At 41.9% G+C, this 26,312-nt stretch overlaps 1 long non-coding RNA gene across 1 annotated transcript in view; it reads left to right on the forward strand.

Annotated features, from left to right (window-relative positions):
* Positions 1 to 4,332: 4,332 nt before the first annotated feature.
* The window catches only part of LOC146865596 (uncharacterized), a 244,186-nt gene continuing 222,206 nt past the window's right edge, over positions 4,333 to 26,312 (forward strand). The window contains exons 1-2 of the long non-coding RNA XR_014976655.1: positions 4,333 to 4,374; positions 22,035 to 22,131. This is a non-coding gene — a long non-coding RNA (uncharacterized LOC146865596). The remainder of the gene's footprint in view (positions 4,375 to 22,034; positions 22,132 to 26,312) is intronic.

Here is a 26,312-nt window from a genome sequence, read left to right on the forward strand (position 1 = left end):
TGGGTATTGAGTGTGTCAAGGGTTTACGACAGAACGTGTTTTGGCTGCTTTTATTTTATTTTGTAAAAGTTTTATTATACTTTTATGTAAAACAGCACACAGTTAAACAAATATTTTAAACATGAGGGTGTAGTAATCAAGTCCAGGCTGATTGTGATGTTTCAAGAGGATTTATTCAGGTTGGTTACAAGATGTAGGTTCAGTAGTATTCAGCCCCACCAGGAGCAGCCAGCAAGGCGCTCAGCCCATCTCCAACTGTGGTATCCAGAGACTAACATTCCACATTACATCATATCCACAGTGTTCCACTGGAGGAGCAGTGGATGACATGAACAGCACTAACACCAAGATACCACATATCCTCCTTTCTTCCAGAAGGAAAACAGAAAAGAGAAATATAGAATCAGATGTAGAAGCTAGAAGAACGAAATAGAGAGGAGAGTACTAGAGAGAAACAGAGTAGAGGTAAAGAGAAAGAGAGCAACCCCAAAAAAAATATTAAAGAAACAGATAAACATAACCTGTTTCCCATCCTCCTTTCTAATAAAGGAAGAAATAAAGAAAAGGAAAAGAAACCATCAAAAGGTACTCTCTGTAGACCAACTGGCAAGGTAAGTATGTGAGAGAGCAATCCACATCAGGAAGAAACAAGTTGGCAGAGAAGAAGAGAAATACAATCACAGAGAAGACGAGAATTACAAAAGATTACTCATGTTTCCCTGTATTAGAAAAATATTAATATAATGAAATGTTAACAGCACTGGGTGAAATAATCTCCTAAAACAAGAAGCAATACGTAGAGAATACACCTAACATCTAGTGTACTGAAACCCTGCACGCTAGAAATAGGACAAGAACTCATACTATGCACCCAGTAAGGGTAATAAAAAGCGTGTGCAGGAATGACCTCGAGAGGAGATCTGAATATTCTGCACTGTTAAAAAAAAAACATGACCAACACTAGACACCTTAGGAAAGCTAAAACGTGCACTGCAGTGAAGGCATAAGACATGTAATGTGATATCCATGTACGGACGCACCTCGACTGGAGGTACAATGTTATGCACAAAATGATGGGGAGAACCAACAAACATACCTCCTGAGAGGTCAAACGATTGTGCAATGTAAAAGTGGGGCAAAAGCCACAAAACATGTGAAACTAGATAGGTGTGCACATAAACAAAAGAGAAAAATACCTTGTGAAGAGGTCAACGTTGTGCACAAGATAAGCAGGACAAAAACCCTTGCAAGACACCTCGTGTTGAGGTAAAAAACAATGTGCAATGTAAATACGGAACTAAAATCCCTGTGAGACACCTCGTGTTGAGGTAAAGATTGTGCACTATGTGAAGGTAAGAACCTTAAATAAAAAACACATACCTCGTGGAGAGGTAAATGTTGTGCACTAGGGTGGCGGGAATACAACCCACGTGAAACACCTCGTGAAGAGGTAAAAATAAACATTGTGCACTGTTATAAATGGGCATAGGACCCATAAACAAAACCTTAGACACTCTATGTAGAGTAAAATGTAAGGTAACCCAGGGCTAAAACCTAGACATTGTGCACTGTAATAAATTGGGAAAGGACCCACAAACCAAAACCCTGGACGCCCTATGTAGAGTGACACATAGGGTAGTCATGTCTGCAGTGACAGAGAGAATATGAGGACTGAAACCCATATGCAAAAAAACAACGTGCACATTAACAAACGGGCCAAAACCCCTGAAGAAAGCACCTCGAGTAGAGATAAAACTGTTGTGCACTGTGGCAAAAGAACTATGACCAGGCACTACATGCGAGGTAAACGTGCACTGAGTTAGGTAGCCAAATAATATAAGAAAAGATACCTCGCATAGAGGTAAAAGCGTTGAATGATTCAGAGATGTGACCTAACTCACATGACACCCTGTGTAGAGAAAAAACGTACCTAGACAATAACATAATGGGACCAAAACCATAACGTATAACACACATGGAGCAATGTGTCCCAGAAAGTACATATGGGTGAAAACCCATGACCTGTCTCTGTAGATTAATTGAATCAATGAAACCAAGTAAGGTAATATATGCTGGACACCAATGAAGCATGTTAAATCCCAAAAGAAATAAGATAGAGTCTCACCCGAGGAATCCATTGAAGAAAGAAGTTACTTTTCCTCCCTAAAACTTCCGAAAGCAACTCGACAAACAAGCCAAACTCAAGAGCGGGGAGTCTCACAGAGGGATCCCACGACGACAGTTCTCCTCAAGTAGTTTTAGAGAGATTGAATCGATGCAAACGTGCTCGGACTCCTTCTAGTTGACCAAGGGCAATGAAGACTGTAAGATATGACCGTATTGACCAACCAAATGATGGAGGCACGCACTTGACGTCGCTGCAGGGTGGCTCACAGTACGCCAACACACCAATAGAGAACAGAAAAAACGCAGCAGTGCCAAAGGTTCCGAGAACGTGAAGGAGAGACTACGGCGAAGAGTCATCAGGCGGCACACGCGAAGGTGAGTGTGCACGCGCGTATATGTTCAAAATGTCCAGTTGCGGTTGAATTGCCATTGTTGCCACCAAGTTAAAACACCCAAAAAAATAAAAGTTTTAGACCATGTAGAAATGTGGCAATCAAACCGAGGTGATGCGCAAATATTGCGCAAGCGTGAAAGTGTTTGAGCGTGACCTGCCACTGTGAACAACAATTTTCTTTCATAAATGTGCCGTTGATGTAGAAAAGAACATAACAGGACTGCTTGATGAGAGTTTGTTAAGTGCGCAGTTTGTAGACTTGAAAATACTTGAGAGTAACTGCGTGATGGAAGGCAAGATGTGCGCAGTATACTGAGTGCGCAGAAATGTAGAGGGTTGAATATTATGAATAGGCAGGCACTGTAGATTAGAGCCAGAAATGACATAACGAGAGGGGTAACGACTAAGCAAGATAAAAAGAGAAGGGAAAAAGGTACATTATGAAAATACGAAATACCCAATTCCCCCTCTTAATAAAGGCAATCAATAAATAACAAAAATGTGTACAATCCCATGTAGGGTACACTCCATGTAAAGGTGTGGAAAGAGGGACTGGGACCCAAATTCCTGCCCCCACCCTAAACAGGGGACAATGTGTATGTAAATGTCGACAGAAGGGATGTGACCCAACATCCTGCCTCCACCCTGAACAGGACACAACGGGAATGTGACTGTGGACAAGAGGGACTAATACCCAATGTCCTGCCCCCACCAACCAATAGGGACAACCTGTGATTTGAAAAAAAAAAATCACACTATGTAAAGAATATAGCGTCATGAGAACAAAGGGACTTGCACCCAATGTCCTGCCCCACTGGTAACTAAGGGACAACCTGTGAAATAAAATATGAAAACTCTCCAATGTGAGGAGGTAAGCAAAGTGAAGACTCAGGACCAAAACTCGTGCGGCGCAAGTCGTCTTAAGCACGCAAGAACCACCCCTACAGCAAAAAGTCTTGCGGCGCTATGCGTCTTAAGACGCAGGGACCACCCCTGCAAAAAAACTATACGTGTGGCGCAAGGCGTCTTATACACGCAGCGACCCACCCCTGCAACAAATCAAAGAGACCACCCTCACGTAAGGGTACAATGTAATTATAGCGTAAAATTTGACATAAAAATCCCAACACTTACCCCGACGTAGGGCCAACCCTCATGTAAGGGAACATGTGAACCCAGTAGAAAAGGCAAACCAAATACACATTATAATATACTGTATTAATGTGAGACCAGTTTAAACTTGTCAAAGTATAAGCAACAAACATTTCTCTGAGGCAGGTTAACAAAGACTCGTACAAAAAACTGGGGTAACAGTTTTGTGGAGAATATCAGTAAACATAGTAGAACTTTAAAGTCGTTGTGCCCTGTGAACACCATCAGTTATAAAACAAAGGCTGAATGTGAGGTACCGTAGGCAAATTGTACCTTCCGTGTGTAAAACACAGTGTGAGCAGGCTTAGAAACATCATATGTCTTGGCTGCCAACCGTCGAACAATGCCAAAGGTTAAAAAGTGCCTTCAACGTCTTTCTTTGTCGAGAAGATACATGGCAGACAAACAAGCAAAGAAAACTTGAAGGAGACAGTCTCACCCCTGCATTCCTGTCTTGGACTAACTTTATCGAAATCGCTAAACTTGTGAGGAAAAAAAAACGTGGTTGGCAGAAGGCTTGTGAAGCAAGGCAATGCTGATCGATTGTGCCAACTGCAAAATGGCGGCACGTAATCTGATGCCGTGCCGGATGGCTCCCAGCATCTCGATGCACTAAATTCGTCTATAGGCAGCAATGCGTGCTCTGGAAGGAAGAAGACGTCATGGAGATCTGTAGCTGCTTCGCGCGACACCAGAGCCAGGTAAGAGGCGTCAACAAGGCACATTTAAAAATCGAGTCTGAAATGAGATAAGAAACAGCACAATAAAGCTGTCACACCTCTTTTAATCTGTGTGCCACTCTGGCAAACTGCCTCCAAAACGGTAAAACTGTTCTGCTGAGCCAAAGGTATTTTTCTTCATAACACAGAGGTCAAATAGATGAACCTCATGGCAGTAAACAGTCCATAAGTAAATACAAACCAGTGGACACATTTTAAAGACAGAATGGCCATTCGCCAACAATGTTTCACTGCTCCTTGCCTCCAGGGACACGCAAGTGGCACGTGGAATATGCAAAGGTGAATCCAGAAAAGGGGTACCTGCTACAAATAATCATGTATATCCTGTGAAAGCAGTGTAGACAATTAACATCTTGTCACTTGACATCATTTTCCCAGCGAGTGCCACTGTTGAGATGAATAACTCGAAGTAGTGGTGAGAGAGAAACTTCAAACATGTCTCTTGGCTCAGTTCCAACGCAAGCAGTTATCATTCAATTAATAATAAAAAAATTCATTCATTTTTACAGGAAAGTTGAGCTATATAAGTAAATAATACTGGAGAGCACAGGAGACATAATTTACAAATGAATCCAACAGAATTATAAAGAGAAGAGCATCAATCTTAGCCAAAGCAGGCATTAATATCAGATTGAATCTGAATAGAAAAATAGATCCTCAGGAACAATAAACATTAGCAGAGCGCTAGTAACTCCCCGGAGCTACAATAAACCATGGACGGTTAGTTGCCTGAGTCTCCTTCCATCTTAGAATAGGATCCCAGATACGCCTGCCAGACAATCTCTCTCTTCTGCCCCTTCTCTCATAGATACCTCTTTCTAGGTTAAACATAGCCAGCAGTCGGGCAAGCCATTGCTGAAATGTTGGGGTTTCTGGGTCTAGCCAGACCGAGGCTATGCATATCCGGGCAACAGCCATAGCCAAGAATAGAAATCGGTGGTCTGTATCTCGCTCGCCATTGCTGCCAACCCCTAGAAGTATTAACGCAGGGGTTAGCACAGCTTTCACGTCGAATGTCTGATCCATAAATTTCTCTATGGAGTTTAATAAAATCTCAAGACGTGGACAGGATGCGAACATATGGGCTAAGTCAGCCTACAAAGAGTCACACTGAGGGCATCTAACTCCCACCGGCCCCCCCATTGTGCAATCCGAGCCGGGGTATAATAAAGCGAAAAAATTGTCTTTTAATGCTGAGCTTGAAGCACAGCTGAGCACACCACTGTCTGTCCCAATTCCAATGAATCCAAAAATCTCTCTGGTTCAATGCCCAGTCGTTCACCCCATTTCCTCGCATGTTTTCCCTATCGTCCTGTTTAAGTGCTACAAGTTCAGCATAGAATCTCTTTATAGTACGATTCCTCCCTTCTCTAACAAGATCAGTGATTTTAACCTTGCTAAAACCATTTAACCCACCCACCTTCCCACTGTGAAAACTTCGCAACTGCAAATATTTAAAAAACTTTGTCTTCTCGATTCCAAACTCAACCTGGATATTGCTAAACTGACGAATTCCGTCTGGCCGTATTAGATCCCCAACTGTCCGGACACCCCTCCTCGCCCACTCTGGCATAATCATGTCTGAGAAAATTCTGGGAAGCATGGGGTTTTTGTACAGCTGGGTGTAGCAGTTTATTCTCCCTATGCCCGTCTTCTTTTAAGTACAGTCCAAATTTTAAAAGCTGCCATTAAAGTCGTAAATCTTGTTCTCTTGTAATAGCTGGGCTCATTCATTTTCATAAAACAGTTAGACGCATCACCGCCTAACAGTAGCTTATACACATCTGGTAGCCCTGCTTCATCCCGGGGATCCATTATGCATCCGCCCATTAGGTTACTCATATATTGGAGGGCCGCAGCCCAATAATAAGCTTCAAAGTCAGGAATAGCAAAGCCTCCTCTTTCCCTAGGCAGTGACATAAGCCTAAACGCCCTCCTAGTTTTGCCATGAGTGCAAATAAACCTGTTCACTTTACTCTCAAGTACCACAAACCAGTGTTTTTCGAATTCTAAGGGTATTGCCTAAAACAAATAAAGTATTTTGAGCAAGAACATCATTTTTACCACGTTACAGCGGCCCACCAGCGATATATGTAGATTATTAAATCTATCAAAATCTGATTTGGCCTTCCTGATTACTGGCTCAATGTTTATTGCCACTAACATCCCCAGCTCAGACGTTATATCAATACCCAGATAAACAGCTGATTCTGTCACCCGATCATCAACCAATGCAACCTTCCCATTCTTAACTATCTGAGTCTTTTGCCTGTTTCGGCTATACCCAGCAAACCTCCCAAAATCATGAGCTACCTTCTCAACATCAGCAAGCGCAGTTGAGGGACTAGAAGTAATGATGGCTGCATTGTCTGCATATGCCAACAATTTTGTTTCCAACCCTTGGCTGATAATGGGCTCAATTCAATTATTAGCCTCAAGCAATTGTATGAGGAGATCAATATATATAGCGAAAAGGATGGAAGAGCAGGGGCAACCCTGCCTTGTACCGCGTTATTTTTTTTTACGGAGTTCTATCTAGCGCGAACTTGATCCGAAGATATCGGGTATCAGAGCGCTTTACATAGCACCAGTTGCGTTACATGAGGACACATTTGATAGGATCGGATTCTTGCCTACATGGTTATCTCCAAGAATCTTTTCAGGTCGCCAAGATCTTTTTATCTGCTAAATAGTGTAGAGGGGAGCAAATTCAAATCTCAATACATAATTCACTAAATCAATTTCTGCTCTTAAAGGACCACTGACTCCGAATCTAAATTTTTAAGATTTTATTACAACCAAGAATAAATGCACATACAACCACCTCAATACAAGGTGAAGAAAATAAATGGGCACTAATTCAAAGGGAATCCTATGCAAGAGTCTCATGCGACTCAGAATACAAAGGATAATCAATTCTAAAAGCATTAATAAAACAATGGTTAATCCAATCTCTATATCTGAGCCCATTAGCCTAAAAGAAAATCAGTTAGTCTTTCCCTACTCTATCTCTAAGGTGACATCCCTACTTAGCATTTCCCTTCCCAGGCAAGAGAATAAAAAAGGTGTCAGAAGTGAAGACTTCCTAAGAAGTACATTCACTTAGTCAGAGCTCGTTCTAAGATGCTCCTTCTAGCTCCCCATCTGAACCTCAACTGCTGAACCCACGGGGCACTGTCCCTAATACAAAATCCCAAAAACGTAGAACACGCCCTTCGGCACACCTCTTCAACCAGGTCTTCTTCCAGTACTTTTCCAGTGAAACTTGTATCCCATCCAACGACGGTTAGCTTGACCTTGGGTCATCTGCACATTCCAATGTACTCCCCTGTTGGCTTCTCGTACCATCCTAACTCCTAAAACAAAGACCTAGTCTCACTAACAAGCTAAATGTCCTTGCACCTGCAACAGAAACATGGAAACGAAAAACGTTTCTCTTCTCTAAGATTTTCCATCCTCCTGTAACCCAAAGCCTTTCCAAGGGAAATCGTTTTCGGCCTACAACGTTTAGCTAACATAAGAAATGAACAGGCCTTCTCTTTAAACGTATATGCGATCAGGCCTTTACACTGTTAAACACATTACTAAATCACACTCTAAGTATTAGTTCATTACTCTTTATACGTGAATAAGCAAACTTGCACGTGTAACTTTAACATGGCACACGTTTAACCTAATACATTGCATTACGTGAAAATCAAACATTATGCGTTTACTAAAATAAATTTGCAGTAATCTGCAGCATTACTCTTTACGGAAAGCATTATTACATCTCTAATCACCTCTATGTTAAACGATTCTAGTAATACATTTCTATGGCACACTTAACCTAAACCGATTAATATGTGGGTGCTGACTAACATGATGCACCCCTACAAATTTCAGAATAACATGACGCTCTATCACATTCATGTTTTTGTTAGGCACAGGGAGATTAAGTGATTTGCCCAGAATCACAGGATGTTCCAGTGTCATTGCTGAGACTCGAATCCGGTTCCCCAAGTTGGAGGTCGACTGCCCTAGCCGTTAGGCCAACTCCTCTCCTTTGATTTTTTAATCAAAAATGGTGCAGTGTATCCCCCATTTAATCATAGCCGGGCCGTTGGTACTCTATATAGGGTCCTAATAGCTTTAATAAATCCCCTCCCGATGCCAAACCATCTCAAAGCTTCCCAGAGGTATTCCCAGGAGAATGCTTCCTCTGCATCCAAAAGCATCATCGCCATAGGGTCCCCTGAGACCTCCGTTGCATCGAACAGGGTTATTACCTGCTGAATATGTTGCGTTGTGCCCCTCCCTGCAATGAACCCATGCTGACAGGGGTGAATTGTTTTCCCGATAATATAATTTAGATGGGTCGCCTTGGCTTTAGAGAAAATGTTCCCTCGGTGCCTTGCCCTTTTTAAAAAAAACTATAATATCTGCTCCAGCCCAGAACTCGGGTGCCACCTCACCCTCCTGAGCCCGGCGCACGATATCCACCAGATCGTTTCCAATCACATCCCAAAAGGTTTTATAAAACTCTAGTGGAATCTGGTCTGGTCCGGCATCTTTCACAGAGGGGAGGTTTCTCATTGCATTATAAATCTCATCCTGGGTCAGTACAGTCTCAAGGGATTTGCTATCTGCGGAATCCATACATTGTAATGGAATTCTGCTTAAGTATTCTTGAATTGAATTTTGCTCCCCCTGGGATTTATCACTATATACACGCTGATAAAATTGTCGAAAAACTTCCCGTATACCCGATGGGTCAGCAATTACTTTCCCATTATCATCTGCCATTTAGAGTATTTCCCCTGCCATGCTCTTTAGTCTCAATCTGACAGCAAGAGTGTGTCCCACCCTTTCACTAATCAATCAATCAATCATAGGCATTTATATAGCGCACTACTCACCCGGAGGGTCTCAAGGCACTGGGGGGGGGGGCGGGGAATGCTACCGCTCGAACAGCCAGGTCTTGAGTTGCCTCCTGAAGGCGAGATGGTCCTGGGTTGTCCGGAGGTGGATGGGGAGGGAGTTCCATGTCTTGGCTGCCAGGTAGGAGAAGGATTTTCCTCCGGCGGTGGCTCTGCGGATGCGTGGAACGGCGGCGAGGGCGAGGCTGGTGGAGCGGAGCTGGCGGATGGGTTTGTGGAAGCTCAGGCGGTTGTTGAGGAACTCGGGGCCCAGGTCGTAGAGGGCCTTGTGTGCGTGGGTGAGGAGTCTGAACGTGTTCCTCTTGCTGACGTGGAGCCAGTGAAGGTCTCTCAGGTGTCCGGAGATGTGGCTGTGTCGGGGATGTCCAGGACGAGTTGTGCGGAGGCGTTCTGGATCCGTTGGAGTTTCTTCTGGAGTTTGGCAGTGGTGCCGGCGTATAGGGCGTTCCCGTAGTCCAGCCGGCTGGTGACGAGTGCCTGGGTGACCGTCTTCCGGGTTTCGGAGGGGATCCACCGGAAGATCTTGCGAAGCATGTGCAGGGTGTTGAAGCATAAGACGAGACGGCGTTGGCTTGTCTGGTCATCGAGAGGGAGGAGTCCAGGATGAAGCCTAGGTTGCGTGCGTGGTCCGTTGGCTTGGGGGTGGCTCCAAGGGCAGGGGGCCACCAGGAGTCGTCCCAGGCGGAGGGTGCTGATCCTAGGATGAGGACCTCCGTCTTGTCTGAGTTCAGTTTCAGGCGGCTGTCCTTCATCCATTCGGCGACGTCTTTCATCCCTTCGTGTAGGCTGGCTCTGGCGGCGTCCGGGTCGTTGGTGAGGGAGAGGATCAGCTGGGTGTCATCGGCGTAGGTGATGATCTTGAGGTTGTGTTGGCGTGCGATGGCTGCGAGGGGGCTCATGTAGACTAAACTCATAACAATGAACTTTTTTGGCCAAAAATATTTCAGCAGCCTTGGCGGCTGTTTGATCTTCTATTTCTGCCTTAGCTAAGGCCAACCGGAGCATTATATCATCAGTTGGATTACCCATATTTATAGCAGTTGCCAGTTCCTTCTCAATCCCAATCAAAATCTTACATAATGCTTCCTCTCGCTGAGCCTCCTTCTTCTGCTGACGCAAGCTATAACTCAGTATCTCACCTCTGACCCCCGCATTAAATGCGTCCCAACCTACCCAGACATGTTTTGGCTGCTTATTGATCCGTTTCTGAGACCTGAATGTGGGAGGGGGCACATTCACAACGGGGAGTTGTTCATAAAGGACAGCATCCACCTGTGGGCAGGGATGGATGTCTATGCCCCTGGCAGGCCTCCTCACCTAAATTTGCAACCATTTGCAACATCATAAACAGGCTCCTTTAACATGAAAATGAAAGATGCAGGTGTGTTTTTATTGCCTGTGCATCTGCAATTCAGGCTGCAACTGATAAGTACATCAGTCACAGGGCAAAATGAAGGAGCGGTTGCAAAGCAATCTTTGTGCACAAACTAGTTTGTGACCTGACCTTGATGCAGCGTAGAATACAAAATCCTCCCTACGTCACAGACCAAATACCTTTAACAGCAAATTCATTCAAAGACATTCATTGGTGGGGCCCATGACACCAATACTCACACTCCGTTGATCTGTTTTCCTAGAGGAAAAAGCTTCCAAACGCTGACGTGAAAGGAATATCTGTACTTTTACTCTAAATACATTGACTTCAACCCTAAAATATTCCTCTCATAAGGGGATGTATCATTTAGTTGTTCTCTATGGTTTAGTGAGAATCATTTATCTACACTTTACATACTAAACTAAATACTCTTCTTTAAATAATCGACGCAACACATTTGTCAATTCTTCAAATATTCTTTATCTAAGAAATATTGCAAAATCGTTAGAAATCACCATCAGCATTACAGAACATCATATTGACCTAATCTGGCTAAAAGTCGTCCTCTAAGTCAGTCAGGTCGAGGAAATAATCTTTAACCGGCAAAGTTAAGCCGCAATTCAGTCTCTCAAAGGTTCAGGATAACAGCTGTCCAGCAGTGTCACCGTCCTCTCCGTCAGCATAACGTCAGGAAATCAAATTCGTCAAAGAAGAGCAAGCCCCCTTAATTCAATTCCCTACCTACTTTTATAATGAAAATAATGTCAAAAAGTATCAAGATCGGGGTTTAGAAAGTCCTGATTGGTCGACTTGGGGTCGCAGGGTAAAGTTCTCAGGGTGTCAATATAATGAACTCATCGCACTTGCTGTTACCAGTTTTTAAATTGTCTATTGTGTTTGCTTCTGGCGAAGTTCCCGGAGAGACCTTGAAGGGTACATGTTCTCCCGGGGTCAGGTCCAGGCCACTGCTGCTGGTGGTGACGCATGCGCACTTCACCCAGAACCTCGTGTTGTCAGGGCAGTCACGTTCAACGTTTCGTTCAGCCATTTTGTCTAGGCCGAAATGGGCAACTTAAGCAAAAGAAACACAAAAACGTGATTAAAACATAGAAATGGCTAATAATATGTTATTCCCTCGCTAATACCCATATGTGTGTGTATTTATCTAGCGAAAAGCAACACTCAAAGCGGTTTATACTCACTTAATAAAGCACAAATCACAAATACATCAACAAAGCAACATATATCATGCAATTTTCGAATTTTCTACTATTAGTATGCGTACATAATTTAGTTTACGTATTAATTAGGCCATGCAAATGCAAATCCCACGTGTAATTCATATATTAGTAAGATTTATTAATTCCTCACTTCAAACAATTAGTACGGTTATAATTAATTAATTATTCTAATTAGTATAAACATGCAAATGGGGAGGGTATACAACATTTTTCATTATCCGCTCCAGCAACCTCACCTCAGTAAATCTGGCTCCAATTTAATTTTTTTATAAATGTGTCTATAGCGCTACATATCCTACTGGAATGTGAGTGCTTCACATCAAATAACATTTCAAATGAGGAAGTAGAACAGCTGCAAACAGGAAAGAGACAATAAAAGAGAGAATGCTTGGAGGGATATAAGAGGGCAATGTTTAAATGTCAGCAGTGTGGGTGAGAATATGATAGTATGTGTGAAACAGTCACACAGTGACAAAAGGTATCCTATGACAATAATAGTGAATAGCTGGTCAATGTGTGTTTATACCTTACCATTACATATGTCAGAATATTTACCCTATAAATAACAAGCATTGGCATAGCAAATAAGTCTTGCCTTTGGGACCTTATAAGTATATTCTCCTGGGATTGAAGAGCTATACAATTACTACACACTGGGTCATGCAGTTTGATTCAGGAATACATGCTTGCCTCAGTTTACATTTATGGACACATTCTAAGGCTTTTTAACGGACCAAAAGAAAAACAAGTGCCATGATGCAATTCAACAGCACTGTAACATTCTGTGTGCGACTGCATCACTAGAGTACTGAACAGTCTATGAAAAAAAGCACTTATGTACTTTCCAATGGCGGAGACGTCACATCCCTCCTCCCCCAGGCCTCTTTTCACCAGGCGTCCTTCTCCAAAGTTTTCCATTCAAAATACAGCTCGCACCATCTGTGCCAGAACCCCCTGGACAAAGCAACAATAACTAATGCTGCTTCCGTTTGTCATGTATAGGGGAAATAATGAATAAACAGGGATGGTATTGGTATCATTAATTCTCCACACACCTAAAAACAAAACAATTAACCTGGCCTTGCGTAATGTAACTGGCGCTTTTAATAAAGCGGTTCAATACCTTTGGGTCAGTTGAGTTCGAGCGCCATAAAAATGCCCGCAAAAATTAATCTGACATTGTATAATGTAGCTAGGGCTCATGTAAAACTCTCCAGCACCTTCAGGTCACTCTATTTCACATTATATAATAAACAAGCGAATGCCATGTGTGTTTACAAACTTAAAATGCCAATATCTGAGCATGAATGCCGTGTGTGTTTACAAACTAAAAATGCCATCATCTAAACAAGTTTCTTTGGCCAAAGCCAAAAAAACAAAATTCAGAAAACACAAGCTGAGGCAATCAAACGTTGACTGTGTTTATAAACAATGCTAACATCTGAGCGTGAATGGCATGTGTGTTTATAAGCTAGAAATGCTGCTATCTGATCATGTTTTTTGGAGACAAAAAATGTACAAACAGAAAACAAGAACCAAGGCAAGTGAATTGCTGTGTCAGTTTATAAACTTAAAATGCCTATTTCTGGGGTGTGACTAGAATGTCAGGGTGAATGGCAGCTTGATCTCGTTGCTCCTGCTGCTGCCGGGTGCTGACGGCAGTTTATGAGGTCTGCAAAACGTCCTATAATGCACAAAAGGAGAAGCTGTTTTGGGAAACTCTAGCACTCCCTAAGATCCTACTTGCTGGCAGGTTTGAGAAGTTTACCGGCATTTCTCCGATGTGGCTTTGCGCGTCTTAGCAAAATGGCCGATGCACCTAATCGGAGTCAGACAAGGACACGCTATTCTCCATACGACAAGTAAGCCTTTCCTACCTATGGTGATCCCACTCCCACCATAATTGCTGCTGAGTCTGAGCTGCAACTGTTCATGTCAGACATTTTGGGAACTTTTTGATGATTAATACCAGCCTAATACCACCTATGTGTACCCCCTTTCATTTTGCCTGACTCCAATATGGCGCCTCGCCACAAGGCTTTCCTAGCACCATTGACTTCTATCGCTTGTGACTTTTCTTTAGGGAGCCTCTCCTACCAGAAGTTTATAAAAGTGTATAATACTACTCCTGGTCACACTCAGCTATCTTTATGGCTTTTCCACCTGATTTGTGCTCGTCCTGGTGCTGTCGATAAAAGCAATCTCGTGCTTGTGCTGTGCTGTTGCTAACTGCGATCAATGTGACCTGCGCTTCATCTATGCTTCATCCTCACTGATAATTTGTGCTTCTGAGAGCTTGTGAGAGCTTTTGGAGCTCTTGCGTGATATGCAGGCACTCCAAGTCGTCTCACAGGACCTCTACGATACCTGCTTCAACAGTCTGATCCGCACATCGACAATCGCACATGTCGACATCTCCCACAGTTTTGGGTGTTGATGCCTCACATTGAGCTCAGCCCGTTTGGCAGTTTGGTGTACTCCCCCAACCGTCTTTCCTCAGAAAAAAACATGGCAGAAAAGTAATCCAAAAGTCATAAATGCACTACAGCGGAGCCGCCACTGCCTGACTCTCCTATCAAAGGGATATAAGACATTAATAACACCATGGATATGATCCTCAAAAAGTTTGCTGAATTGCATGATCTAGCTATATCCGCCAAGGCCAATACCGATGTGATGCAACACGAATTAAGTGTGATCAGAATTTACATTAACACTATCAACACAAAAGTTACTACTGCTGAGACATGGGTCATCCTCCTGGAGTACAATTCCATGCTCTCAAACAAGGATGTACGACAACTACAAATCACAACCAAGACCCTACAAAGAGACATGGCGAAAATGGAAGACTCAAATTGTCGGCAGAATCTGGATATTTTCAGAGTGCTTGAAGGCTCAGAAGACTCCTCAAACTCTTGCTTAAATTTCTTGGAGAAATGGATACCTCAGATGACAGGCATAAACTTCCATAAAGACTTTGAACTAGAAAGAACTCATCGTGTCCCCTCATTCAAGCCCTCTAACATGAACACACCAGATTGTCTGCCGCCTACTGGGATACCAACACGCAGAGCTAATTGATACCCACATGCCTAAAAACAATCACATCTCAATGGAATGGTCATAAAATATTCATTTTGCAAGACTATTCCAAGTATACCCTGGAAACTAGGAAAGGGTTTCTTGCCCAGGCCTAGACTCAGGAATGCAAATCTCCAGTTCTCCTTTGTGGAGCCTGAAAAATTGCAGGTCCTTGCTGATGGCAAACACCACATCTTCAACTAGTACAGGCACCTGCAGGCCTTCCTGGACGAAAGAGAAAATCCACAAATGGATGCTCATGAACCATCTATGTCAAAAGCATGAGACTTCTTAACTGTTTTACTAAGTGATTTCAAACTCCAGTATTCCTTCATGTTATTGCTCTGAGGCTATTATATCTAGGTTTCCTACTATGCATCTTCCCTGTTTCTCTGCCTCTGCTGCTCAGCCAGTATGAATGTGTTGGGTAGAATGTTGGTGTGGATGGTGATGTAATGGAATGTGTGGATTGCTGTGAGGTGGAGTGTCAGTTGGATCATGGGCTGAGCAGCAGGAAGGCTGCTCCTGGTGGGGCCGATTACAAGTGTACTACTGAACTTACTACAAGACTATCCTCACTTCTAAGAACAATAAATCTATACATCTTTAACCTAACTACGTCTACTGTAACTCCTCCTTACATCTTAAGAGAGCCGCTGTAGGCTTCTATACTTTTACTGCTCTTTATATAATGACAGATACGTTTCTGCATGCCTTTCATACCAATACCACACACTGTCACTTATTAGGCTCGGCGAACTCTACATCGCCAACTGTTCATTGCCTTTTATGTATGTTACACATGCATCAGGAGTAATGTTAACACTTTGATTGGCCTCTCTCCACTTTGGTTATGACTTGCATATTGAAAAACCTCCCACCTTGATACTTCTTATTACAGGTTATTACAGGTTATCATAAGTTAGCCTCTAAAGTCCGTTTCCTCCTGTGACATGCTTTACTTTGTATATTGCACCTGAGAATTACTGTGGAGTGATTTGCTTTTCTTGCCAAATGGCTCTCACGCTGGGTGTGTGATGTGATTCATGATTCATACAATGTATTTTCTTTGTTGAAATTTAATCTACTAAATGTTGGTATAATAGGCAGTGTTTCTACTGTTATGTTATGTCTTAAGATGCAAGCCACTCATTGCCAACTATTGGCCTCTGTTGGTCTTAATTATATTGGTTACATTGCAACTTTTTGGTACTTAAACTCTTCGCTTATGGTACTCCTTAAATCTGCAGACTTATGCAGACCTCTGGTCTTATTTGTTTCTTTGACTATTTTTGCACTCCAGCGTCAGATGGGTTCTCACCCCGCAGTCGTCTCCTTCGCATTCTGTATAGTGGGAGGTTTGGGTGGGTGGGTGGGATGGAGGGATGGGTGAGGGTCCAGGATGTGCGTCTGTTTCTTATTTTGATTGTCTTAATTTGGATATTTATTTATCCTTTTTGTTTCCTGATAAATGTTCTGAGTTGGCAGCCAATTTCCTTTTCTTATTGACGTTTGCTCTTTGACGTTGATAGATCGTCATCCAAATCCTTTTTGAGACAATATTAATTCATCGCACACCAGTCATTTCCTCTTACAAATGCTGGAGTTACTCTTCAAGAGCTTCACCCATTGTACTCACTGCTTCCACACACACAGTCACTCCGACTCTTCTTAATTTTCCGTATATCTCAACCATATATACTCTCCTATGGCATGGCTAATAACTCCCTTGATATGAATTTAAAAATGATCTCCCTAAATGTTAAAAGGCTCAACCATCCGATTTAACATAAATACAATTGAGAACTACCTATGCAATCTAAGATCAGATTAAATCTTCTTATAGGAATCCAGGATTTCCTATAATGAATTATTACATTTCGGTTGGAGCTGGATTAACATTGCCCTATGTTCTCCAGCCATCAGCAACAAAAGGAGTGTCATTACACTAGTCACCAAGAGCTCAGGGAGGTGGATCCTAACGAAACTATCCAAAAATATGAACTCCTTCCGTGGCCTAAATGTGTACGGCCCAAACACTGACAAACCTGATTTCTGGTAATCCCTTGGTGCCCACTTGAGCCAAGTCCCTACAGATGGACTACTTATCATGGGCGGTGACCTCAATCTGTGCATGGATCTCACCCTTGATAGATAGTCCAAATCATCACTACATAAACTCTGTTCTAGATTCAATATTTTTGATACCTGGAGATTACAATTTATTTTCCAATCCACACATGTCATCCTTCAAAATTGATTACCTTCTAATATCTAAATCACATACACACTTGGGTGACGAAACAGACACACTGTCAAGGCTAATATCTGATCACTCAGCTATTACTCTATCACTTCTAGGTACTAACGTGGAGTTTCAATGAGTCAGTTAGTAACGCATCGTCCAGAGACCTCATTGAATCTACCATACTAAATTACTTCAGAGAGAATTCACCCTCAGACACTTTTCTCGCCACCTTTTGGGACACACTTAAGGATACAGTCAGAGGCTCCTTAATCAAACTCCAATCAAAACTGAATAAAATCCACAACAACAGTCTTCAAGAACTTGAGAAACCAATCAAAGTTCTAGAGGCTTCCTCTGTCTCTAACCCAGACTCCCAGACCCTCCTTGCCCTCAATAATAAAATGAATCAGAATGTTGAGTGATACAGCTGGGGTTTGGGTTAACAAATAAAAAAAAAAAACTAAAACTCGGTGAGGCAAATAAAGCCTGTAAAATGTTAACAACGTACTTGAAACATAATCAGTCCAGCAAAAGTGTTACTGCTCTTAAAGTCAATCTGAACATAACCCATACTAATCCACAAAAAATCTTGGACATCTTCAAAGATTTCTATATATCTGTATATGAGGTCAACACAAACTCCTCTTCCAAGCAGTGCAGGGACTTCTTAAATTAACTACACTTGCCCACCATAACAGATCTAGAGAAGATGAACCTTTGCTCACTACTGATATTAGTGGAAGTAACAGCGGCTATTAGAACTTTGAAACCCAATAAAGCGCCAGACCTTGATGGTTTCTTGGCTAACTTTTACAAAACATTTGTCTCCATACACAGGCCCACACTCCTTGACCTTTTCATCATTTCTCAACATCTGGAGCTATAAATGACATGGCTAGCGAGGCCACCATTGTGGTCATTCCAAAAGAGGGTATAGACCTGACCCTGGTTAACAACTACAGGACAATCTCGCTAATCAATTTATACACAAAAATATATGCCAAAATTCTTCCTATACAACGTTTGATTGACCACACATAGGTGGGTTTCATGAGGAACCACCTATCACATGACAACACTCACCTCCTGTGTTATATCATTGAAAAAGCTAAATCTACTTACTCAGAGACAGTGGTGATAACTGTAGATGCCGAGAAAGCTTTCAACAGAGTCTCCTGGTCGTTCATTCATGAAACCCTCCGTAAATCCAATCTGGGTTTTCCAAGATGGTTATGGCCCTCTATAGTGGGCTCTCTGCTAGAGTAAGGACTGGAGGCTTGCTGTCCCTGGTGTTTAATTTAGAGAGAGGTACTAGACACGACTGTCCCCTACCCCCTTCGCTCTTTAATCTGTCCCTTGAGCTTCTACTCTACAGTATCCAAACTAACTGCTCTATCACCGATGTTAACTTCAACAAAACCACAGTGAAGCTGATGATATTTTGGTCGTGATTGAGAATGCTAGCCTATCAATCCCCCCACTACTCAACCCATAGATAAATATGCCCTAGTTGCAGGCTATAAACTTAACTTAGACAAATCAGAAGTCAGATGCTTAAACAATCTCCGTACCAGTGATCAACTAAACTCCACAAGTCTGTCTTGGCAGCCTCATTTCATAAAATAGTCAGTTTTCTTCGGTTTTATTAGAAACCCTCCAACATAATGAAAAATTAACATTAAAGAAGATTGAACAACTGTTAGATGGGTGGAACCCCAAATTCATCACTTGGTGGGGTCGCACTGAGACCATCAAGATGATGTAAATGATCTTAGAAGTATACTTCCTCTGGTGCTATTGGATGATTTCCACCACAAACTTGACAAGTTGATAATGACATGCCTAAGGCAGAATAAGCACCCCAGAATCTCCATGAAAAAGCTGTCTCTCTCCATAGACCTGGGAGGGGTGAATTTGGCTGACTTTAGAAACTACCAAATTGATTACTTAGCCAGACAGGGTTCCTTATGATTTTTCCAAACCTCTAGACTATATCCCCACTTGGCAAAATGTTGAGAAATAAATTCTGGGTGATCTTCACCATGTAGCACTTCTATCTATTAAAACCAAACCCTCTCTTCCAGCCAAATACAATTTTAATAACACGAAAGGGCTTTACTGAAGATCAACAAACATTTAGAGACTCTAGTGGTCCACTCTGACCTGACCTGGTATAACTCTAAAATCAAAGTACAGGATGAACCCAGTTTCTGGCAACCTTGAGCATCGACGGGTATTCATTTTTTTAAACAACAACTTAGCCAACAGACCCCCATCTCCTTCAGAGAAATGCAAAGTCAATATAATCTCTTAGATGTAAACTTTTCTGGCTTCCTTAAGCTCAAGGCCAGTCTTTCTAAAGCTAGATGCCTCAGTGAGGAACCTTCTCTCCTCATGATTATCTCTTCCTTCACAAAATCCGGACACCAGTCCTCCAAGTTTTACCAAATCTTAAGACCATCACACACCCTCTTAATCTCAAAACTATTGAGGAAATAAGATCCAGTTGAGACTCTCCCCCCAAAAGACTGGAACGGAATTTGAAATTCGGTAATCTCCCATAAAATAACCCCCACCTTATCCCAAACAAAATACTGGCTCCTACACAGATCATTCTGGATCCTGTCATGCCTCCACAAAAAGTCTCTTAGAGCTGACTCATTGTGTTGGAGCTGCAATAAAACCACTGGTGACCTCCCACGTCAACTGTTTTTCTGTAGCTCTGTCTCTTACTTTTGGGAACGTATATTCGACTTCCTGCATGCACTGTTGGGGTTCCGACTCAAACAGGATTTTATTTCACTTATTTAAGGATTCCTTGATCCACGTCTCAAGTCACATAATGATAGCCTACTACTAGACATTTTATAACCTTCAGCCTGCAAATCTGTCCTCAATATTTGGAAGAAGACAGCTGCCACCTCTTTCAAATCCTGATTAAATTGGATTTCCTACTTACGAGGTGCTGACAATATAGCCCTCCACTTTTCCACCTGAAGATTTAAATCTAGATCTGTATGAAAGACACTAGATATCTACTTTGCTGCAATCAAAGCATCATGAGGCCTCCAACCCACGGTCAAAGGGCCCTATAACCATCATTTCCCTACATTCTCCTTTGTCTGTAGTCAAGTGTCTGCCCTCCAGAATCTAACTTGTTCCTGCGCTTACCTACTGGACTACCACACTGGCCACTGTACTTGCCTGTATGAATTCTGACTTGTGTCTTTTCTCCTTATTGCTCATACAACATTTTGTTCATTTTATGCTATATATTTCCTTTGTTTTGCTTAGAAATTCATTTTTGTACAAGAAATAAGACTCTCTACCAGTATTTTCTCATAGGTGTTTAACATTGCTGTATCATGGCATCCTTTTCTTTCTGTATTTTGTTCATTTTTTAAACCTCAATAAAATATTTTGAAATTAAAACAATGCCTACATTCGAGCGCGAATGTCATGTGTGTTTAGAAACTAAACATGCTGTAATCTTATCACGCTTTTTGAGGCGTCCTGAAAAGACAAACCAAGAAAAGCATATGCCATGTGTGTTTATAAACTAAATATTCCAATATCTGAATGTGAATGCCATATGTGTTTAAAAAACGAAACATGCTGTCATGTGAACGTGTTTTTTGATAAAGACAAGCAAAAGATCATTCTGAAAACACAAGCAGAGGCAGTGAAATGCTGCGTGTTTCTGAATGAAAAGTGGCAACATCTGTGCATGAATGCTGTGTGTGTTTCGAAACAGAAAGTACTGTTGTCTGCAACTTTTTGGGGGGAAAGCCCAAAAAAATGAACGTTCTCAAAACACGAGCAGAGGGAATAGAAAAAAAGATTGAGTCGCAAATAACGTCAGCGCTGAGATGGGGACAAAGACATGTAATAGGGCCAGGCTCCATGGGAGGGAAAAAACCACCACAAGGAGGGACAAATAAAACAGATTCACCCTTGAAAAGCACAAATTAACGAAGGGCACTAAAAAGAATGAATGAAAAGCGATGGGTGTGCGTGAGGCCTACAGAGTAGATACAACATGTCATGAAGAGACAGCGAATGCGCTGCCTAGGTGTGACCTCACAAGATGGAGCAGGAATAGATACCAGAATATATAATATGCAATCAAGGGGTACTAGACAATAAATGCATTTTAAAATTTGGCAAAATCGTGTTAGTCTACCTTACTATCTTTGCACTTTATACTACTGTATATGCACTATTAGCTAAAAGGAATTAATACGCGAGGTGATTGTTTACTAAGGCTTAAATTAGTAGTTTAATTCATTAATGTTTTAGTGTTGAAATAATGCAGGGTGGTGTTGGTGCTAATAATGTATGCTTTCATTGAATAACGTTTTTAGGGGGTTAAACGCAGTGAATTAACATGATATGGATTTGTTTCCTTTTTATTTGGCAGCACGATTAACAATCGCAGTTATCTCTTAATGCAGGGTCAGTTATCTGAAGATTACATTTGTCTTTTATGGTTAGTGTCCATTTTTTTTAATGTATTCATTTATAGATGGAACATGTACCTAAATGTATGTGTGAATTTTAATTTGAAATGTTTGTTTTCTCAAATTGGCATACATATCAAATGTAATAATCCCCTCTGTCACCTGCCAATAGTTCATATAATTGTATAAAGAAAGAAAATTCAATAGCAAATGATATTGATGTACCCATTCTTCGCTAAACTCTCACTACTGGTACATCTTTTCAATCTGCTGACGTTCTAATTTACCACCCAGGAAGTACATTCGCTCGTGGCCAAAATGCTCAATCTTTCTGAATACAATGAAGCTCTACAAAGAATATGAGTTGGAGAAGAGAACAAGCAGTGAACCAGTAAGTGTAAGGTCCTCATATTTCGAGATGGTACCTGGGAGATGATTACCTCAAGGAAATGGACGTTGATGTTTTAATTTGGTGTCCAGTTACAGCAATGGTGTGAGTCCAAAATTGAGCAAATGAAAAGGGCAAACATTCCTCCCAGACATCTACACAGTAAAAGTTTTAGCTACCATCATCTTTACAACTGAAGGTTAGCTGCAGCAATGCCAATGATGATCAATGCAGAGAAAAGTCTGGGAAAGAGGGGACCTTTATTTCACCACAGCCCATCAAAAGCACCAGGCCCGTAAGAACAGTCTCATAAGTGACTTGGGATAAATTTTAAAGCAGGAGCTGAGTAACATTTTGGCTGTTTGTTTTATACAGTCTTACTATTTATAGCAACTTCTTCTGTGTGAGGTTTATAGTGTTTGGAACAGAGACTGGTACTGGACTGAATTTTTTTTTTTACAAAAGCCAAAAGGACTGGATAACACTAAAAAAAAATTAACAAAATTCTATCTATGCGGGGACACAACACAAAATACATCTATGAACACTGAGTGTGAGTTATGATTTGTGGCCTTATGAAAGAGATGTACTAATATTGATCAAGAAAGCCTATGTTATTCATTGTGGATACTGCGGAATAATCCATTGATATCTTGAATGTTACATAATACAAAATGCCAATAATTTTTTTTTTTTAAATAAAAAATCTATGTATGCTGGATATTAGCTAGTAATGGGAGTTCTATTTGTTAGAATGTGCGAGAGAAAGCAATACAGGATGTCATGTAGGGTGCAATGTCTTTAAATGCTTCATGATGAAACTTCAAAACACTCTCATCTACCACATCTATCATTAGAAAGTGGAAATCTCCACAGTAACCAGATCTCAACTTGAGTCCCCGTGCCACGAGGGCTACCACAGATTGCACTGGGCATTTGTTGTGGTACTAGATTTTACTTTTTATGGATTGATATGTGCCCCCAATCCCATCTCAAGAAAGGAAATGGGCTATGGAGCTCTGGGGGAAATGAACAGAAGCATAAAGATCCACCTAATCCTGCACCAAAGCTGCCTGCACAGAAACAATTTTGTAATAGACCGCCTCCACGATACACTCTCCTTACAAAACCCAAGCACAAATTTAAACAGATCAGTCTCATTTTAATGCAGGTGAAAGCATCGCCTAAATCTAAGAAAGGTGGTGGCTTTAGATTACAGATTACAACCCGCATTGCGATCACAATAAGCAACACTGCCTCGATACTCAAGATCAAAACATGAACGGCAGGCCCTGGGTTGTTGAAGGACCTAGCTAAACAAGAGCATTGCAAAGATTGGGCTACTTGTCAAGGGCATCAGCCGTGTAGATAAACATTCATGTAAGACTACCAAGCTACAAAACAATTGAAGCAAACTCCAACATAATCACTATGGTAGCAAGCTGCCACAAGGAACAGTCGGCACCTCCTCCTCGATATACCTCTAGCAAGCTCACTTCGATAATCTTTTACTTTTTCTTTTGCTCCATCTTCTTCCCAGTCTGCAGACCTGCCACTGCCACCCCGGCCTTCTTGGGAGGCATTTGCTGCTTGAGCTCTGACACCCGTTCTGCACCTCGCAGAACCATGACAGAAAGAGAGGCGCACCAATACTGCACCACTTCCTGCTCACAAGCAAAATGTTGAAAACACTCCAGCAATTGTGGGCAGGGCCATGTCTTATCCTCAGCCATTACCGGGCCAGGCAAATTCATTGATGATACCAAGGTGTGAAGAAATAAGTGATGTCTAAGCAGAGCAGGAGCTCGGTTAGAGCCCTTTCAACTTGGAATTGGACTGATGTGTTTACTGCCTCCAGACCAGCTGTCGAAGTGCATTGAAACAAGCAACAGAGTACGAGGTATGGGAAGTATGGCAGCAACAACAGGGGAAGGAAGGGGCAGACTGAAGATGTGATAAAATATGGATGCCAAAGCTGAACACGCTCCCACAGTGTAACACGGAAAGGAATAAAACAATAGTCCTCCAAACTAACAGATAAACAACCAAAGCATAAAGATACAGTACTTGGTCCCTGTTCTGTAGGAGGACATGAAAGACAAAAAGGAGGGAAAAAGAGGAAGAATTGACCACAAGCAAACAAGTATTTTAAAGGAAACTGAAACAAGCAAATCAAAATAAGTGGGCGGACTTTAAGCCCACAAAGAAGATACAATGGGTCTTGAAAACGCAACCTAAAAATTATGGTCCCAGTTATAGTACATGGTATCTGGATGCATTTATTGCATGAATATAGACGATATAGGGTTTATTGATGACCACGGATACTTTATAACAGATGGAAGTACATAGTGGAAAGATACTACAAAAGTGTGCGTTATTACAAGAGTGCAATTTGTGAATACCGAAAACTGGTAAACTTTCTCAAAAGTGTAAAATTACTTAAAAGTGCAAGTTACCTTTGTGAGTCAGCCCAAGATATGTAATACCTGTAGGTGGGTTGTCCTTATTTCTTGTGTCGGTCATCAGAGCTGACCTTCCTCGCTTCTACCACATAGGAAGCATCCATTGTTTCATGGGGTGAAAGTTAATCCAAACTCTTTAGCAATTATTGGTTCTGTTAGCTCGAAGCTCAGGCAGGAGAGCCAAAAAGGTTCATTCATCCAGCTTGAAATTAAATTAAAACTGTCTCAAATAAATTGTTTAAAAAAACAACTTGTTTTTCCCTCCTTTGTATTTGAAGTGGAGCCATGAGATCCACTCACAACTGCCAGCAAGACTCTGTGAGATCTGGGGTGGAGGAGAAGGTTGGGAGGATCAATTATAGTGTGTAGAGATACATCCAACTTAAGCCACTAGACTTGGCAGAGAGAGCCTGTGTTTAGAAGTGGAGGAGCCCTTGGAGGTCTGTGGTGAAGAGGAGCCCTGGTTCTCTCCAGGAATGGTGCACAAGCATGGGGGTCAGCAACTAGTACCTCATTGTGCTGAATTTTATGACAGGCAATCATAAAAGGTAATAAAGACGAAGGGGTTGTGTCTCCAGGGGAGTAGCCTAACTAGGCCAGTACTATCTGAACTGCAGTATGTCTAAAGCCATAGTGTGTCAAATCTGAGTGTTCATCCACATAGAATGAGGCTGTCCTGCTTTGCCTTAACAACATTTATAGTTGAAGGTTGTGCTGGGACTTATCCTGGACTGTGGAAGGATGTATGATGGAACTACTCATGCCATTACCAAACATGCCTTAACAATGCGTTCTAAACCACACATTAGTCTTTACAACGCATGTCTTTGCCACAACAAATTTTGCCAAACGTTTATCTTTACCATGCATGCCTACACAATGCAAATGCAGACCACTCTGCAGACCACTCCAGTCACATTATGTATCCCTCAGGGCTCCTCACTTTTGCCTACTCTCTTCAACCTGTTCATGAAGCCTCTAATGGCTGCACAATACTCCCAGTCCACAGGAGGATCCTATAACATTTGAGGGCAATCAAGCACAAGTACAAGACATACCCTGTCACAAGGCACTTTAGTGAACAGCATCAAAGTGACCCCAGAGGCCTCAAATACTTTGTACTGGATTGTACTGGATTCAATTCCAGCCAGTTTTAAAGAAGGTGACCGAGAGAAAGGTTTGAGAAGGCTGGAATCTTGAAATATAATCAAGTTAACTTCCAAAACTCTGCATGGCCTTAATATGGAAGAAGACCTCCATACACACTTGTAGTGCTAGGTCTACACTCAAGACCTTGAGAGTCAGTATAGTTTTTAATTGCATATGGTGCTGTGGATACACATAGTAATTCACATAATTCAAAGAAAATCAGTTGTAATTTGGATTACGCTATTAGCACTGCAACACTATTAACAGTTGCAAAATGATGTTAATTAGCCCACTTTGGGGGCGAATACGTTGTCATTAGGAAAGGCTACGAATGGGATTCAGTAGTACAGAATCCGATTCGGATCCCTTGTTTCTGAACGAATCGTACACATTTCCCGATGACGGATTATGATGTCCGGAAACTGTTCGGGCAGTCTGAATTGGTTCCGAAAGGCATTTGGACAGCCTTAGAGTTTCGGAGCCGATTCGTACTGCTCCATGGACGCAATTTTCGTATGAGCGATTATGATTCCCGATTCGGACAGCCGTTCTGATCCTGGCTGCCCGACA

The sequence above is a fragment of the Triturus cristatus genome, chromosome 2_1, assembly GCF_964204655.1.
Source record: "Triturus cristatus chromosome 2_1, aTriCri1.1, whole genome shotgun sequence".
Taxonomy (NCBI): domain Eukaryota; kingdom Metazoa; phylum Chordata; class Amphibia; order Caudata; family Salamandridae; genus Triturus; species Triturus cristatus.